The sequence below is a fragment of the Hemicordylus capensis genome, chromosome 5 (genome assembly GCF_027244095.1).
Source record: "Hemicordylus capensis ecotype Gifberg chromosome 5, rHemCap1.1.pri, whole genome shotgun sequence".
NCBI lineage: Eukaryota > Metazoa > Chordata > Lepidosauria > Squamata > Cordylidae > Hemicordylus > Hemicordylus capensis.
In genome coordinates this window covers 216,840,993-216,857,591 of record NC_069661.1, presented here as the reverse complement: position 1 = coordinate 216,857,591, position 16,599 = coordinate 216,840,993, and the positions used below count along the sequence as shown (strand labels likewise).

The window sequence follows — 16,599 nt, the reverse complement described above, 5'->3', positions numbered from 1 at the left end:
GGAAATAACTTGGGTTGAAATTTCCCTTTTCAGTTGTGGGATTGTTTTTTGGCAACAGAGAATGAAATAGAAACAATACTTGCCAGGTTAAGGGGCTTTTGGCGAGCAGAAGGGTACTCTGAATTTGTGAGAGAAGCAGAGAAGGAACCTAGTCATGTGGAATTATCTATCTATCTATCTATCTATCTATCTATCTATCTATCAAATTTGTATATGCCCCAAACTTCCATCTCTGGACAGTTTACAACAAAATAAAACAGATTCAAAATACACATCTTACAAGAATTAAAAATGACAATTCTAGTTAAAAGCTTGGGTGAAAAAATGTGTCTCTAGAGACTTTTTAAAAATTGTCAGAGATGGGGAGGCTCTTATTTCAGCAGGGAGCACAACACATTTCCGAGTCCCGGGGCAGCAACAGAGAAGGCCTGTCCCTGTGTAGCCACCAGACAAACTGGTGGCAATTGCAGATGAACCTCTCCAGATGATCCCAATGGGTGGTGGGTCTCATGGTGAAGAAGAGGTTCTCTTAAATACCCAGGGCCTAAGATGCTTAGGGCTTTATAGATTATAACCAGCACCTTGTATTTTGCCTGGAAACTTATTGGTAGCCAGTGTAGTTCTTTTAAGATAGGAGTAACAGACCATCCTGGCTGCCGCATTCTGTACAGACTGCAGTTTCCGAACTACATACAAAGGCAGCCCCCACATGGGCGGAACTACGATCGGGCAAGGGGAGACCCACTGCCTCGAGGGCCCCCCTGAGACATGTCACATGACTCCCCATTGCCCACCCGCCCAGCCCCAAGGCCCCTCACTCAGCCAGTCCCCCTTGCCCTGTTTGTCCTCTCTCCTGCTTGCCCTCCTGGGTGGCAATCTAAGCAGCCTGCCCTGCAAGCTGCTAGAGCTCCTCCTTCTCTCTCCGCCTCTCAGCGGGTGGGCGGGGCTTCCAGAGAGGCCTCCCTGCAGGCCTCCCTGAAGCCTGAACTCAAGTGCATGCTGGCAGGCAGCAAGGAAGGAAGGAAGGAGGCAGGCAGAGTGGCCAGCGCTGGCTGGCCTTACCCACCACAGTTCTCTGAAGACCCTCTGCCCAGGCCAGCCAGCCAGCCCAGCCTTTACCACTAATGGAGGTAAAATGTGAATTCCTTTTTGTGGTTACCCCCCCACCCCCATATATATAGGGATCTGCTTCCTTGCTGTAGGGCGATACGATAAATCTTTATTGTCATTGTCCTGTACAGAACAATGAGACTGAAAGAATCTACAGCAGCAGCAGCTGCTGTATATGGGCTTTGATATGGCGGTGGGGGGGTGGGGTGGAGACTGAGAAGTCTCTGAATATTTAATTTGAAACAGATTGGGGGAAATGCTGGCTTTAAAAAAAACCAACTATCTAAAAAGTCCTAAGTGGCTTGTTTCCTGGCAGAAAATTACAAAAACTTCTGGAACAAACAATATTTTATTTAATTCATTCATTCATTCATTCATAAATGCACTTATGTTCAAGTTGTTTTGCAACCCAGAAGGTCTGAGTGAGAACTGTGAATCATGTGTTGTGCTTTTATTTTATTTTATTTTTCTTTAGAAATGCCAAGCTGGTTGGACATGTCCAAAAACTGCACACACTCACACTGTTTACACTGTATGTCATCAGTCAGTATGATTCTGTAATGATATGAAATGTTAAGGAGGCGCTGCACATGCTGATTTGCCCCCCAGCCCCACACCCCACTAGGGATGACCCTGCTTCTGAGCACCTGCAGAGTGTGGTTTTTATATCTCAGAACAGTGAGAGACCACAACCAGCCCTACTTCCACATTGGGGATCAGGGAGAATGACTTTTAGGACAGAGGATGTAACTTCAGGAGCTCCTTGAGCTCCATGTCTCATCTATCTTAAAATTTTACCAAGAAGAGCAGATTCTTCATTCTCCCCCCGCCCCTTTTTCTCCTGAGGAATGGTGCTAATTCTTGCTCTTTTCTCTATTTCTCCCCACTTATCTTCCTTGCTTCAGTGGGACTTACTGGTCTCCTATAGGTAGCAAAATATGCTGGGAGCATAAATTAGTTTGGTTTGGTTTACATCCCTGACTGAGCGTGTGCAATCCTATATGCACTTACCAGGGAAGGATCTCAGACAGTTGAGTGCAATGGAGTTTATTTTTATGTAGACATGCTTTCCTTGCTAGTAAGTCCTTTAGGTTTCAATGAAATGTACTTCCAGCTAAATGTGGTTAGATTTGCTGCCTGAGGCTGCAATTTCCACACACTTACCTGGGACTTTTACACACAGCAGGCTTTAATGCAAGTTTACTGGGAGGCTTTACTACAAAACTGAAGTTGTCCCAAAGAACCAATGCAAAATAGTGTTGTTGTTGTTTACTCTAGATATAAATCAGGCTACACTCTAACGAGCAGTGAAAAACCTGAACTGTGTGTGAACTGTTCCCCAATAACTTGCAGGGTAAATCTGGCCAACATGTGAATGCAGCACCTCCATTCCAGAGGAGATGTGTGTTAAAGGACTGTAAAAGCCCCTTGTGAAAAATCTCCTGGAATCAAACTTTACTGAATTTGTTCAGAATTCTGAGAAACATACATAGGCTTACACTGCATGGTTGAAAGTCTCCTTTGCTAATCTGCAGCGAGGGGACCATTTTAATAATTAGTGTTTCTAGTGTGTTCTAGGCATTAAAAGTAGCACAAATATATAGTATTCATTGTATATCGCTATATATTGTGAAGTGTGCATCTGTGTTTTCAGTGAAATGTGTTTCCAGGCAGCATACTTATTTTGAAATATCAGACTTAAATCCTTGGGGGCCTGGGGTGTGTGTAGGCCCTGGACTTTGCGGGGGGAGGGGAAGGGTCCATTTTAAAATCTCATCTCTGGGCCCAATCCAACCTTGCTACGCCCCTGCAGCCCCACATAGAGCACATTGCAGTAGTCAAGTCTGGAGGTTACCAGCATATGTACCACTGTTCTGAGATAATTTATCTCAAGAAACGGACACAGCTGGTGTATCAGCTGAAGCTGATAGAAAGCACCTGTGGCCACCCCCTCAACCTGGGACACCAGGGAGATGTTTGGATCCAGAAGCACCCGCAGACTGTGTACCTGTTCTTTCTGGGGGAGTGTGACCCCATCCAGAACTGGCAGATCAAAATAGTCTCCCAAGTTACGACCGCACACAATAAGTACCTCTGTCTTATCTGTATTCAGTTTGTTATCCCTCACCAGCCCATCACTGCCCATAGGCAGGCATTTAGGGCAGTTATGCCTTCTCCTGATGAGGTTGATATGGAGAAATAGATTTGGGTGTCATCAGCATACTGATAATGCCCTGCACTCTCCCAGAAGTTTCATGTAGAGCATTGGAGACAGTATGGAGTCCTGGGGGACACCATGTAAAAGTTCAAATTTTGAAGAACAGTCACCAAAGGACACCATCTGGAATCTGCCTGCGGTAGGAGTGGAACCACTGCAAAGTAGTGCTTCCAACCCCCAACCCCCTCAGACACTCTAGGAGGATACTATGGTTGATAGTATTCAAAGGACCAACAGAGTCACACTCCTGTCAATTCCCAATCTGAGATCATTCATCAGGCCAACCAAGGCAGTCTCTACCCCATAGCTCTCCTGAAAGCCAGTTTGAAATGGGTCTAGATAATCAGTTTCCTACAAGACTGCCTGGAACTGAGAAGCCGTCACCCTTTCAATCACCTTGCCCAGCTGCGGAAGATTGGAGACAGGCCTATAATTGCTTAACTCTGAGGGATCCAATGCAGGCTTCTTCAGAAGAGGCCTAATGATTGCCTCCTTAAGGCATGGAGGCATCCTCCCCTCCCTCAGAGACTCAGGATGAGGGAGGGCAGGACATCTCTTATACTTTGACAAACTGGTAATTTGTGGTAGCACAAGCACAATTGGGTGTTCCAAGCATTTTTTCCTATACTTAAGGACAGAAGTTTCCAAAGTTTTGGGGATGGTGAAAGCTTGTTTTTAGGCAACCAAACAGTGCCTGTGATGTCAGGTATTAGGACAACTCTAGGATCTGAGGGTGGATGATTAAGACAGGAGTTCCCAGCCTTGGGTCTCCAGGTATTACTGGACTACAGCATCCATCCCCAGGCCATTGTGAGTTGTAGTCCAACAACATCTGGAGACCGAAGGCCAGAAACCCCTGCATTAGGAGATGGGCTTAAAACAGGAGGTTTCCCCTTTTGGTTGTTGGTGGTAAAAAAGCAGTTTTGGGGGAATGCAACCCAGACTGTGACTGTGAGACATGGGGGTTAGCACCTCGCTTCTGCACCATTTTCCAAATGAAAATTGCACCCTCAGCAGCTATTTACTGCAAACTGCCACTTCAGAGGCAAATAGCTGCTTTGAAGTGATGGTTTTCAAGGAAAAGGACATGAGCAGAAGTTCATGCATGCCATGGTGCCAATTAGGGTTCAGAGCAGGCCACCTTGTGGCTGCTTCTTGACAAAAAAAAAAAGAGGAGCTTCCTGTTTACATCATGTTTCAATGTAATGTGTAGACTGGCCCCAAGAAACACTTGGAAAAGAGACCATCAGAGGTAGGGTTGCTGTTTTTTTCAACTGATCACCATAGGACAGCAACTTAACCTGCAGGCATTAATCATTAAGCAGGTAACACTGTGAGCCGGGTCTCACAATCCGTGAGACCCGGTTTAGTGAGCTGAGCGGGGAGAGCGGGCTAAGCCCGCTCTCCCCACTCATGATCAAGACAGAGCCCTGGGGCTGGGGAGCTCGGGGGCCGTGCACCTCCCGGAAGCCCCAGTGTGCCCTGCGCGAGCACGCAGCGCATACTGGGGAGACTCCCGGAGCCGGGAGGCAGTTTTTCGCCTTCCCTCCGGGTGGCTACTCACGACCAGATAGCCCGGGTTTGTGGAGCGCTCACTCTGCAAACCCGGGCTATGGGGAGGGCTACAGGAGCAGGTTACCCACTCGAGAACCACTGGGTTTGCGGCCGAGCCCGGTGGTTCTCACGATCTGCAAAAATCAGGCTAGGCTCTCCTAGCCCGATTTTTACAGATCGTGAGAATAGCCCCTGTATTTACCTGAATCCAAGACTAGGTTTTTTCCCAAGTTCTTTGATGTTAGAAATCAGGGGGTCATCTTAAATTTTGGGTAAGTAAGAGTATAACCTAGGTTTAACCTCTATTTTAAAGGGTTTCATCTTAAATTCATAGTCGTCCTGTATTTAGGTAAATACAATGTGAAATACTTCACGTTGGGTTGGTTTGTACAAGATGCCAGCCGCAACACACAATCAGGACGGGGTCACACCTTGTGCACCTGCCCTGACATCACCAGAAGACATCTCAATGTGCTGCCAGGGTGTTCATCTGAATCATCTCACTTTGAAACCCTGCTTAAATCATGCCGCGAAGGGTCGCCTCAACAGCACTTCAGGATGTCCTCCAGTTATGTCAGGGCAGATGCACTCTCAGCACAACTCTGACTTGACCACGTGTTGCAAATAACACCTCATCCAATCCTGTGAAAAAGCTTCATCTGATTATTCCTGCAAATCAAGCTGCTGTTATGGGCCAGTTGGCAACCCAAACCTGAGGAGTGGAGTGAACAGGACACATGATCTGAGGCAGTGCTTTAATGCCCTCCCCTTGACACTCATATCATTCTGGTGTTCCCTAATGGTCCTCTCTACACATTTCAGGAGAACATAGGGATGGGGAAATGGAATCTTTCATGTTGTTTCCAGGGAAGTTAAGAGTAGGAGGAAGGAAGAAGAGGGCCTAAAGCATTACAAGTTTGAAGAGCAACCCTCCTAATCAGCCCCTCCTTCTGTCTGGTTGCACTGAATGCTACTCCTAAGTTCCAAGACAGTCTGAATGGCCTGAGGTGAGCACATATTTGCAAGTTTGGGGTAAGTTGAGAGCCAGCATGGTGTAGTGGTTAGAGTGCTGGACTAGGACTGGGGAGACCCGAATTCAAATCCTCATTCAGCCATGAAACTAGTATGTAGTACACCGCTCTGGGCTCCTTGGAGGAAGAGCGGGATATAAATGTAAATAATAATAATAATAATAATAATAATAATAATAATATTTATCCGGATTTGATGTGAGGAGTCAGTGGTCAATCGGCTTCCATTCTCATTTTCTGAAAGTCTTGAGAAACCCTGGGTTTGTGGGGGCTATCCTTTCCGCAGTGTGTGGGACTTGTGAGGAAAACTGGTCTTGTGGTAGTAAGTGTGCTTACTACCTTTGCTAAGCAGGGTCTGCCCTGGTTTTCATTTGAATGTAGACAATATGTGAACACTGTAAGATATTCCCTTTATGGTATGACCCCATGCAACAAGGGGAATATCTTATAGTGTTCATACATGTAGTGAAAGAGCACCTGCTTGCATGCAGAAGATTCAAGGTTTACTCCCTGGCATATCCAGATAGGGCTGGAAAAGACACATGCCTAGAACCTTGGAGATCTGCTGCCATTTAGTGTAGACAATACTTAGCTAGATGGGCCAATGGTCTGACTCAGTATATGGCAGCTTTCTATGTAATAGCAATAAGGCAATTTTTAAAGGTTCAGCTTTACTGTTGGGTAAGAGGCAATGTATAAATTAATGTGGGAGAATTGTAGCTGGATGCATCAGGAAGCTCAGGATTTTTGGACCAGGGTGTTGTAAACCTGAGTTATATATCAGCAGACAGAGCATGAAGTAGGCAAAGGGTCAAAAGGAGAATGTCAGAGCCAAGCAGTAAGCAACTTCCAAACCAGTCGTTACAATATCCAGTCAGTCAAACCAAGTCCAAGTCGAATTCCACAAACAGAGTCCAAACGGTCTGGAGTCGAAGCACAGTCAAAACAAGCAGGAACACAGCTGGGTAGCTCACCAAAGCACAACGTTGCTACCAGCAATGCGGCTGAGGCAAAGCCATCATAAATAGACTGAAGCCCTGTGCTTTCAATCATGGGTCCCTGACTCAGCAGCTCTTCTTGTTAGTCAAGCCGTTCTGTGCATGTGTCTCCTTATTTCCTCCTGTTTCTTCGACTGACGCCTCTCTACAGCTGAGATCGGCTGTGCCTCCTTCACAGGAACTGTCGTACTAGGCTCTGTTTCTTTTTCAACGTCCCGTGAGTCAGTCCTGCTTGCCTCTGCAACTTCTTGCCTTTGAGGTTGCTGCACTCCCTCCTCCACTGTCACACTGTCTGTCTCCTCCTCATCCTTGGAGTCCGATAGCATGCCCATGACACAGGGATCCACTGAGAGAGATCTCAGTCAGAGGGTGGGAATTCAGCATCTAGCTTTCCTTCTTTTCCCTAGCTCAACTTCCAGGTACCTGGTCTGGCCTCATTCCAAGGGAATGCTCCATGGCCTGGTTGCTTCTATCCCTGAAATGCTGCCTCCCAGCCAACAACCACTTCCTGTTTCATCCTCAGCTCCTGTATGACTGCCATCTCCCAAAAGATAAGGGAACAGGTCTTTCACTCAAAATACATGTGATACTCTTCATGTGTACTTTTCCTCTCCAGCCTAACAAGTTTTTTTAAAAAAAAGTAAAATAACAACCCAGGCTGCAATGAGAGGCCAGCAGCAGGGATACTGTAACCATTTATTTGCTGCCATTTTCCACCTCCAAATTGTCCTCCCCAGTTTCTTTCAGCTCTGGGAAAGAAAATAAATGGATATCTGCCGGAGGGGGGAAATTGACAGAGAAGAGAGGGTTAACCTAGTGGTTCTCCAACTTGAGTCCTCAGATATTGTTTGACTACAACTCCCATCACCCTACCAGCCACAGTGGCCTACAGAGAATCCCTGGGTTCTGCCTGCAATCTGGGAGAAGCCGTTGTAAGTCTGGGGAGACAATACTGAGCTAGATAGACCAATGGTCTTACTCAGTATATGGCAGAACTTTCTGCTCCCTCCCAACGCTGGTCTCCAATTGGAGTTTGCAGGCTGGGTGGCTGCTTTACTTTTTTTTTTTAAGTGTACTGGGAGAACCACATGTGATTAACCTTGTGCAACTTGGGCCTGTAACTCTCTGCAGACCTTATTCCACCCCCACATTCCTGTGTTCATTGAATGCATTGGAGGGAAACACATTTGGCTAGCTATGGCCCCCAGTGTCTACGCATTCAGAGCTTCCCTTTGCAGATATGTGCTGAATGCATGGCGGTCTAGAGGAATGGCAAGCCAACATGTTAGCATGGGAGGGCATGCTAGGCTCACATTTCCCCTTCATATGTCCAGTGAGTGTAAAGGGGGGAAATAATGTCTGCACAGGCCTTCTGTCACCTGGCAATGGGGCCAGCATTCCTCTCCCAGTCTTTACTCTGAGGCCTCTGCAACAAAATTAATCTGGGGAAATAAATAAGGCCTTCCTCGCCCCTCCAAAGGAGGGCAACTCTGTCTGAAGTTGGGTTCCCATGTCCCCCAGAATTTAGATTAGCCCCCGGATTTTTGCTCCTCCACCCGGCTGCTAAATTCCACACGGATTTATATGGATTTCAAATGCACTGCCTGGATTGCCCAGATTTTACTCTGTATCCATTCACAAGGGTGGGCAGAGAATGAGGGGAAAGTATACAAATCTGTCAAATAAATAAATTTAAAAATACAAATTAGTTGCCACATAATTTGCATAATTTCCTGGATTTGGGAAGCTTTAATATGGCAACCCTAGTCTGAATGTGGAAGCATACTTCTTGAAGGATCCAGTACTATTAGGGCTGCCACATTCACTGGAGATAGTTTTTGGACACACGTCATCAAAGGAGGAGGCACAATTTTTTAAAATCCTTTTTTTTTAAACCAGGATGGGAGAAAGTATTTGCATTTATACTTTACTTTATTCCCCCTTTTTAACATATGGGATGGTTTTGTTGATGTTTTATTTTGTTGAATAATATAAAAATTTATATATATATATATATATATATATATATATATATATATATATATATATGGATATATATATATATATGGGGATTATATATATATATATATATATATATATATATATATATATATATATGGGGATTCTCATATATATATTCTCATATATATATATATTCTCATATATATGAGAATCCCCATACAAAAACATTAAATACACAACATGTATAAGAAGACTGCAATCCCCACTGGAATTAGCAATAGGAAGGGGGGCGGAACATAGAAACGGCTTGTGCGGGGGGGCGGACTGCTAAATCCCTTCAGCTGCTCCTTTCTGTTTCATGAAGTACAATAGAAAGCACATAATTAGTCTACTGTACAGTTCCCACCCTTCATCGCTGAGCCAAGGAAAGATTTGCTGTGCCAAAACCAAGGAGGGCCATTTCCAATGTCAGCCTCTGAGAAAATACCCAGTTCATTATTTAGCGGTGACATCTCTAAGTCAGAAAGATTTGGTAAAGTTTCTAACAAACAAGGTATTTCTTCAGGGTGCTGATGAGCCTTGGAATCTGTGTGACTCATGGCCTCACCCAGCACAGAATCCAGCAATCAAATGCAAAATCTGGTAGCTGATGTGAAATGAATTTAATTCAAGTAATAAGAGCAAGTTCCTAGCTCTCATGGTTCTGGGTTGTCTCATGGTTCTGGGTATTCATATATCAGCCAAATTTACCCCGAAGTCCCTGTGAATTATCAGGGAGAACTTAACACACAATTTGGGGTTTTCATCCTGTGTTGTAACCTGATTTATATCCGGAGTTTAAAAATCCACTTTTTGAGTTGGGTTTTTGGGGCAACTTCGAACTCACAGTAAAGCCTCGCAGAAAACCCGTGGAAAAGCCTGCTGTCTGGGAAAGCTCTAGGTGACTGTCAAAAGCAATACTGGAGATTTTAATGGCTTGGTATTGTGAAAAATATTGGGAGGAAAAATCTCTAGCAACAGCTTCAGTCAGAGCTGGCAACTGTACATGCCAGATGAAATGTTTGCACCAGTTCAAAACATTATGCACGTTTGAAATTGAATATGAACATTTACATTTTGTAACGTTCACATTTTAATTTCGATGGAAATTAAACTTTAAAAAGCCTAAAGCAGCAGTCCAACAGATATGAAGCCAGGTGGTCAATAGGCCTGAGTTCATCTATTTCCGTGTTAGATTGTAGCCACACTGTGCTTGTTGGTAACATTAAGGCAATCGTGTCCAATATGGTCCTGCTAAATTAATTTGTTTACAGACTGTTTTTGTAGAAATCTTGAAATCTTTTTAATGCATCTGCTGTATGTGTGTGTGTGTGTGTGTGTGTGTGGAAACAGTTTTATAAAATTATGCATGATGTGGAGAGTGGATAGATTTCCCCCCATTTCATAGTACTAAAACATATTTAAAGTGATTGGCAGGGGTTTCAGGATAGGCAAAAGGATAGACTTCATAACACTGTACATAATTAATTCATGGAATTCACTGCCATCAAATGAGGTGATGATGTTCACTAGCTTGGATGGCTTTAAAAGGAGATTGTACCCATGCATGGATCACATCTGTCAATGGCTAATAGTCTCATGGATATGTGCTAACTCAAGGTTCAGAGGCAGGATGTCTTGGAATATCAATTGCAGGGGAGCAACAGTAGAAGACGGAGTGTGCCACCATCTCCTGCTTGTGGGCTTCCCAGAGGCATATGATGGGCCACTATGGGAAATAGGATGCTGGACTAGATAGGCCTTTAGATCCAGCACCAACAGGTCTCTTCTTATGTGCCTTTTATTATTTGTTAATGTTCTTTTTTAATTGCATCTTTGACATTAGTGCTGGGGGAAAATTACATTTTCAGTTTAGGAAACTTAAGCTGTAAAACAAATTTTAAACTTAAAATCTAAGGCAAATTTGAATTTGTACAGCTCAGATCCTAATATTCTCTTAACTAGATCATGCTGCAAGTCTGGGAATCAATAAATCTTAGCCTGGGAGTAGCAAAGAGAGCATTGCCAGAATGTTCATTATTGTGTGGGAGGCTTGCTTCTGAGTTATAGTTCACCATTGTTGCTAGCATAGCATGCCTCAGGCTTTCCAGTCCAGGGTTTGCTTAGGTTAAAGTGTATTGCCCACAGCCATCAGGTTTATGGGACATCAGGGATTCCTCACTCTTCCTCTCCTCCCCTTCATCACACAGAGGTGTTTTTTGTTTGATGTTGTTTTTCTTTCTTAATTAATGGAAAAAAATCTGGATATGCAATGAGGAAGGAAGGTCTTCTCCTATCCCTCTCTTTTCTCAATCAATTAGTAAAACAAACAGTTTCCATTAGAAAAAGGAAACACACACTTTCCATGTAAATCACACTGCGTCCATGGTTAAAGGGACAGCACACTTTTTTGCTAACCCATTCCCATCTCCTATAAAGGAATACTAAAAGAGTATTGGTTATAAAACCTGCCTACCATGTAACTCTTACTTTTTCAACATGTGGTACACATACCCCTGGGGATATGGGATGAGGGGGAGATGGAGAATGAAGCCCAGCGAGGAGGAGGATGAAAAGTACCTCCTTGCCTTTACTGCTTAATCTTTGCTGCTGGTTACTGGCTAGATAGAATTTCTCCCCCCTCCCCATATTTTCCTGTTTGTTTGTTTTTAATCTTGCCCCTTCCTTCTCTCAAAATGATGGCAAAAAATAATAATTAAAAATGGCACACCGGTGTGCAGCACGTGTGTGTGTGTGTGTGGTGTTGTTGTTTTTAATTGGAAGCAAGGCAGGACTGGGGCCCTGAGGGGGCGGTGGAATGTATGTGGGGAGGGCGCCAGGTTTTGAGCAGAATGGGTATTTAAGGGTGGGAGTAGTCACTGCTGCCGAGTGAGGCGGGGCACAGGGGCGACCTGCAGATGGGGTGCACCAGGAATATGCCCTGTTGCCCTGTGGGCCAGTCCGAGCCTGATTGGAAGCTGTAGTAGCAAGCAGGGTTGCAGGTTTATTCTACAGCCGTAGAATAAACGAAAAAGTAGCATTGAGGGACTGACCAGCATATACTCCTGCTGCAGATATACAGCCAGGATAGCTGGCCAGTTTCTGACTGACTGAAGCACACAGTCCAAAGTCATCAAAAGTAATGTGCAAACAGGCACTTATACATTCATATGTAACTAGGCAGAATTTCATGTCTTATTCCGTTTGTTATCTTCTTGAGGGAAAAGGGCAGGAAGAATCTGCCATGGCTGCCTTCTTGGGTGACTTCTTTCCTGGCTTGCTAAATTTGACAGATCATTTATTTGCCCTTCTTCAGTGGTGTTAATGGAAACTCATTGTCAGGCCAGGCCCATACCTGATTCTAGCTCCAAGGGAGTTCAGGTCAGTGGCATGAGGTAGAACCAGAAGTGCAAAAAGTCCAACTCTGCTGACCAGGCAAAGACAGAGAGAGAAGGCCAGATGCCTAGTATTATACCAGACCTAGCCAATTCAAAGGCTTCATACTCCCTTCCAATCGAAGATTCCTGGCTCAAGCCCCTGGAACCCTAGATATTTACACATACAAAGCATGTGCTCTGCCTCCAAATTATGGCCTCTCTCTTACGCCCTCTTTATGTTCTACCTCTGAACCCCAAACATTAGCGCTAGCAGTAGCTGTGGCTTTACATGAACAGAAGGAGCGAGCTCACACACATCTTCCACCCTGAGCTGTGCTACTACTGCTACAGATATTTATATATTATAAATATATATTGATATTCAACCAAAGTTCTCAAAGCAAAGATAAATACATAAATAAGATGGCTCCCTGTCCCCATCCGGCTCACAATCTAAAAGAAACATAAAGTAGACATCAGCAACAGCCACTGGAGGGATGCTGTGCTGGGTTTGGATAGGGCCAATTGCTCTTCCCCGCTAAATATAAGAGAATTGTCACTTTAAAAGAGGCCTCTTTGCTCAGTTAGCAGGTTCCTTCTTTTTATAATTATATTATTCTGGCTACTGTTAATGATATATGTGTTGGCTGTCTTGAACTATATGAACGGACCCATCACAATGATTTTACCCAGAGCTTTTTTGTTCCGCTATGCACCAGTAAGCAGTAGCAGCACCTAGTCACCCTGCCCCGCCTCCAAGCTTCGAAATTACCCGAGGCCGCACCCAGGAACTCTCTTCCCGCTGGGGATCACAGTGGTGGTGGCAGTGGCGGCTTTGCCTTCATTTCCTGGCGGGCAGTGAGTTTTCAAGTGTCGCGGGGAGTGAGTTTTTGAGCAAGCACACAAGGGCGTGGCTACATAAGGGAGCGTGGCTATGCAAGCATGCAAAAGGCATGGCAACACTTTGGGGTGTGGCCATACTGGCTCCTGGAGTATTACCAAAAAAAGTGCTGGTTTTTCCTAATGGTTTTCCACCTAATGGCGCAGCGGAGAAGTACCTTGCCTACGGAGCAAGAGGTTGCTGTTTCGAATCCCCACTGGTATGTTTCCCAAACTATTGATTGATTGATTACGTGCCGTCAAGTCGGTGTTGACTCTTAGTGACCACATAGGTAGATTCTCTCCAGGATGATCTGTCTTCAACTTGGCCTTTAAGGTCTCTCAGTGGTGCATTCATTGCTGTCGTAATTGAGTCCATCCATCTTGCTGCTGGTCGTCCTCTTCTTCTCTTTCCTTCAACTTTCCCCAGCATTATAGTCTTCTCAAGGGAGCTAGGTCTTCGCATAATATGTCCAAAGTACAAGCTTTCCCCAAACTATGGGGAACACCTATATCGGGCAGCAGCGATATAGGAAGATGCTGAAAGGCATCATCTCATATTGAGTGGGAGATGGCAGTGGTAAACCCTCTTGTATTCTATCCAAAGAAAACCACATGGCTCTGTGGTTGCCAGGTGTCAACACCGACTGATGGCACAACTTTACTTTACTTTTACTTCCTGACATACTTGAAGCTGATCAGAGTTGTAACAAAAGGACTTTAATGTCTCTTCTGTGTCCTGAAAATTTGTTTTCCCTTCTTTGGGAATATGACACCATGAGAGGGGAGGGCCAGAGAGATAGCCAGAAGCAGCGGTAGTTTGAACTTAGACACAGAGGCACTTTCCCGATTAGACCCTGCAACAGGGTCACGGCGTATCTCTGAAGTGTGCTTTCACACTTCCTGTGTTATGACACCACAGTCCCTACACTGACAGCAGGGTGCCATTCACATTTCTGATGCCTTGTTTCAGATTTAATCGCTGCACTTTATTGATAAAATGTTGTATGTCTGGCATAAAAAGGTTGCTGTTTTTTTCCAGGTTGTTAGTTTTTGAGAGACTACTCTCCCTGCTGGGCACCTTGCTATTTACATTTTGAATGTGATTTCCCTGAACGGAAGCATTTTGCCGCTGTTGAGCGGCTAATCTGGAAAGCGCCGGAGAGAGCTTTTAGCTGATGTTTATTTTTTATTTATTTACTATATTTCTATCCTGCTCTTTCTCCAAGTAGCCTAGACTGGTGTACATGGTTATTTTTCCCCCACAACAACCCTGTGAGATAGGTTAGGTTGAGAAGTCAGTTAAGTCACCCAGTGAGTTTCATGGCTGAATGGGGATTTGAACTCAGGTCTTCCCAGCCAGCTGGCCCTAATCCAACACTCTGACGACTAGTTGATTAAAACCAAACTACCTTTGGGGTGCAGTTGCTCTATTTGAGGATTTGATGCAGGATTAGCAGCCCACAGTGTTCTGCTTGAATATTTGTAAATATACAGAACCCCCAGAAATCTTCCAAGTTTTATCTTCTGCAGCTAGCTTCCACATGTATATCCTGCCCTTTTGCCTAGGAGCTCAAAGCAACTTACAAGGCTCTCACTCACCCTGCATTTTATCCCTAAGACAACCCTTTGAGGTAGATCAGGAGGTATCTACTGTAGCAGATTCATGCATTGAGCAAGGAAATGGACTTGCCTTTGGGTTTCTCAGAGGCATCTGGTGGGCCACTGTGTAAAACAGGATGCTGGACTAGGTAGTCCTTGGGCCTGATCCAGCAGGGATGTTCTTATGGCTGGAAGACCTCCAAGGTCCCTTCCAACTGTGACATTATATGGTCCTTTGAGAAATGGTGACTGGCCCAAGGTCACTCACCTAGTGGGTGATGGCTAAGCAGGGATTTTATCTTAGGTCCTCCTAACCTAATCATCACACACACTGGCTCTCTTGTCTTCAGCCAAAGGATACAACCTTTAAAGTCCTAAATGGCTTGGGAGTGGGACCAGGTTACCTGAGAGAGCATCTTGCCCCATATATCCCAACCCAGACCTTAAGTGCTTCTTCAGAGGCCCTCCTCCGAGTGCCCCGCCAAACGAGGTGAGGTGGGTGCCTACTAGGGAGAGGGCCTTTTTGGTGTTTGCACCCAATTCATGGAATAGCCTCCCCAGTGAAGTTTGCCTGGCTTCATCACTTTGTTCTTTAAGATGCCACGTAAAGGCCTTTTTGTTCACGCAGGACTTTTAGATTTTAATATGACTTTAACTGAGTTTTTTTCTAAGTATTTTAAATTGTTTTGTATTTTATTTTGTATTTTCTCCCCTGCACCCATTTGGTCTGTTATGATTTAATGTGTTGTGTGTTTTTATCTCATGTTTTAATATTGTATTGTAAGCCACCCAGAGAACAATTTGTTATGGGATGGTTAATAAATGAATGAATGAATGAATAATAACCTTCCTTGAAATCCTGCCAACTTCTCACTGCTTTGGGAAGTGGGGAGCACTTAACAGTATATAATGCATTAACCCCCCTTTCTTAGAATGTAACTATATCTTTATTATCTCCCATTCCAAATAATCAGGAAATAACAATAACACCCAGTGTTGTGTGTAAGACTTCTATGAGCACACCCACCACACCCATACACACTCTGACTTCAAAAATGTAACATGAGAAACAGCCCAGAGGTTCTCAGGAATTCACATTCTCTGTCAGATACCAGATTTCATGTAATGGTTGAACAGATGGGTTATGCTAGTTGGAATTTACTTTTCTGTGTTGTAGTGGGAGTATTGGACAGAATGTGGTATCCAGTGTGCCATATCTAATGTATGGAAAGCTGTGTGAATTCAAATAGCATAATTACTTAATGCTTATTTGAAATACAGTCCGGTATACTTTGAGCAGGTTTCTTTTTAAAGTGTTTTTTAAACAGCTTGCATGTTTTCAGACAAAACAATAAAACTGCATATATATATATAGATATAGATATAGATATAGATATATAGAGAGAGATATATAAATATAGATATATATAGATATAGATATAGATATATGTATAAAATAATAAAATACAAATATAGTATAAAGAGGTCATTTGGTGGTATTTTGTACTGAGGGTGTGTCCATTGGGGCGTGGCTAGGGGGCATGGCTGTCATGAAGAGCGCCTGCACTTCTGAATTTGCACCTATACCACTGGATATGAACTATAAGGTATGAGGTAGGGATGTGCACAGAAATCTTCGACGCCGGCGGAGGTAGCGCTTTAAGGGCGGGGGAGGGTGTACTCACCCCTCCCGCCGCATTTCCCCCGCCGGTGCGCTGTTTTTTTTAAGCCCCTCGGGGCAGCAGCGTTCCTCCCTGCCGCCCCGTCTGCCCCGTCGACCGGAAGTGGCGAATGCACATGCGCCCGTCGTGCGCGCGCGCACACACGGC

General features: G+C 44.5%; 1 long non-coding RNA gene across 1 annotated transcript in view; it reads left to right on the top strand.

Moving 5' to 3' along the window:
- The first annotated feature begins 1,033 nt into the window (after positions 1-1,033).
- The window catches only part of LOC128327636 (uncharacterized), a 73,024-nt gene continuing 57,458 nt past the window's right edge, over positions 1,034-16,599 (top strand). Inside the window, exon 1 of the long non-coding RNA XR_008308713.1 lies at positions 1,034-1,130. This is a non-coding gene — a long non-coding RNA (uncharacterized LOC128327636). The remainder of the gene's footprint in view (positions 1,131-16,599) is intronic.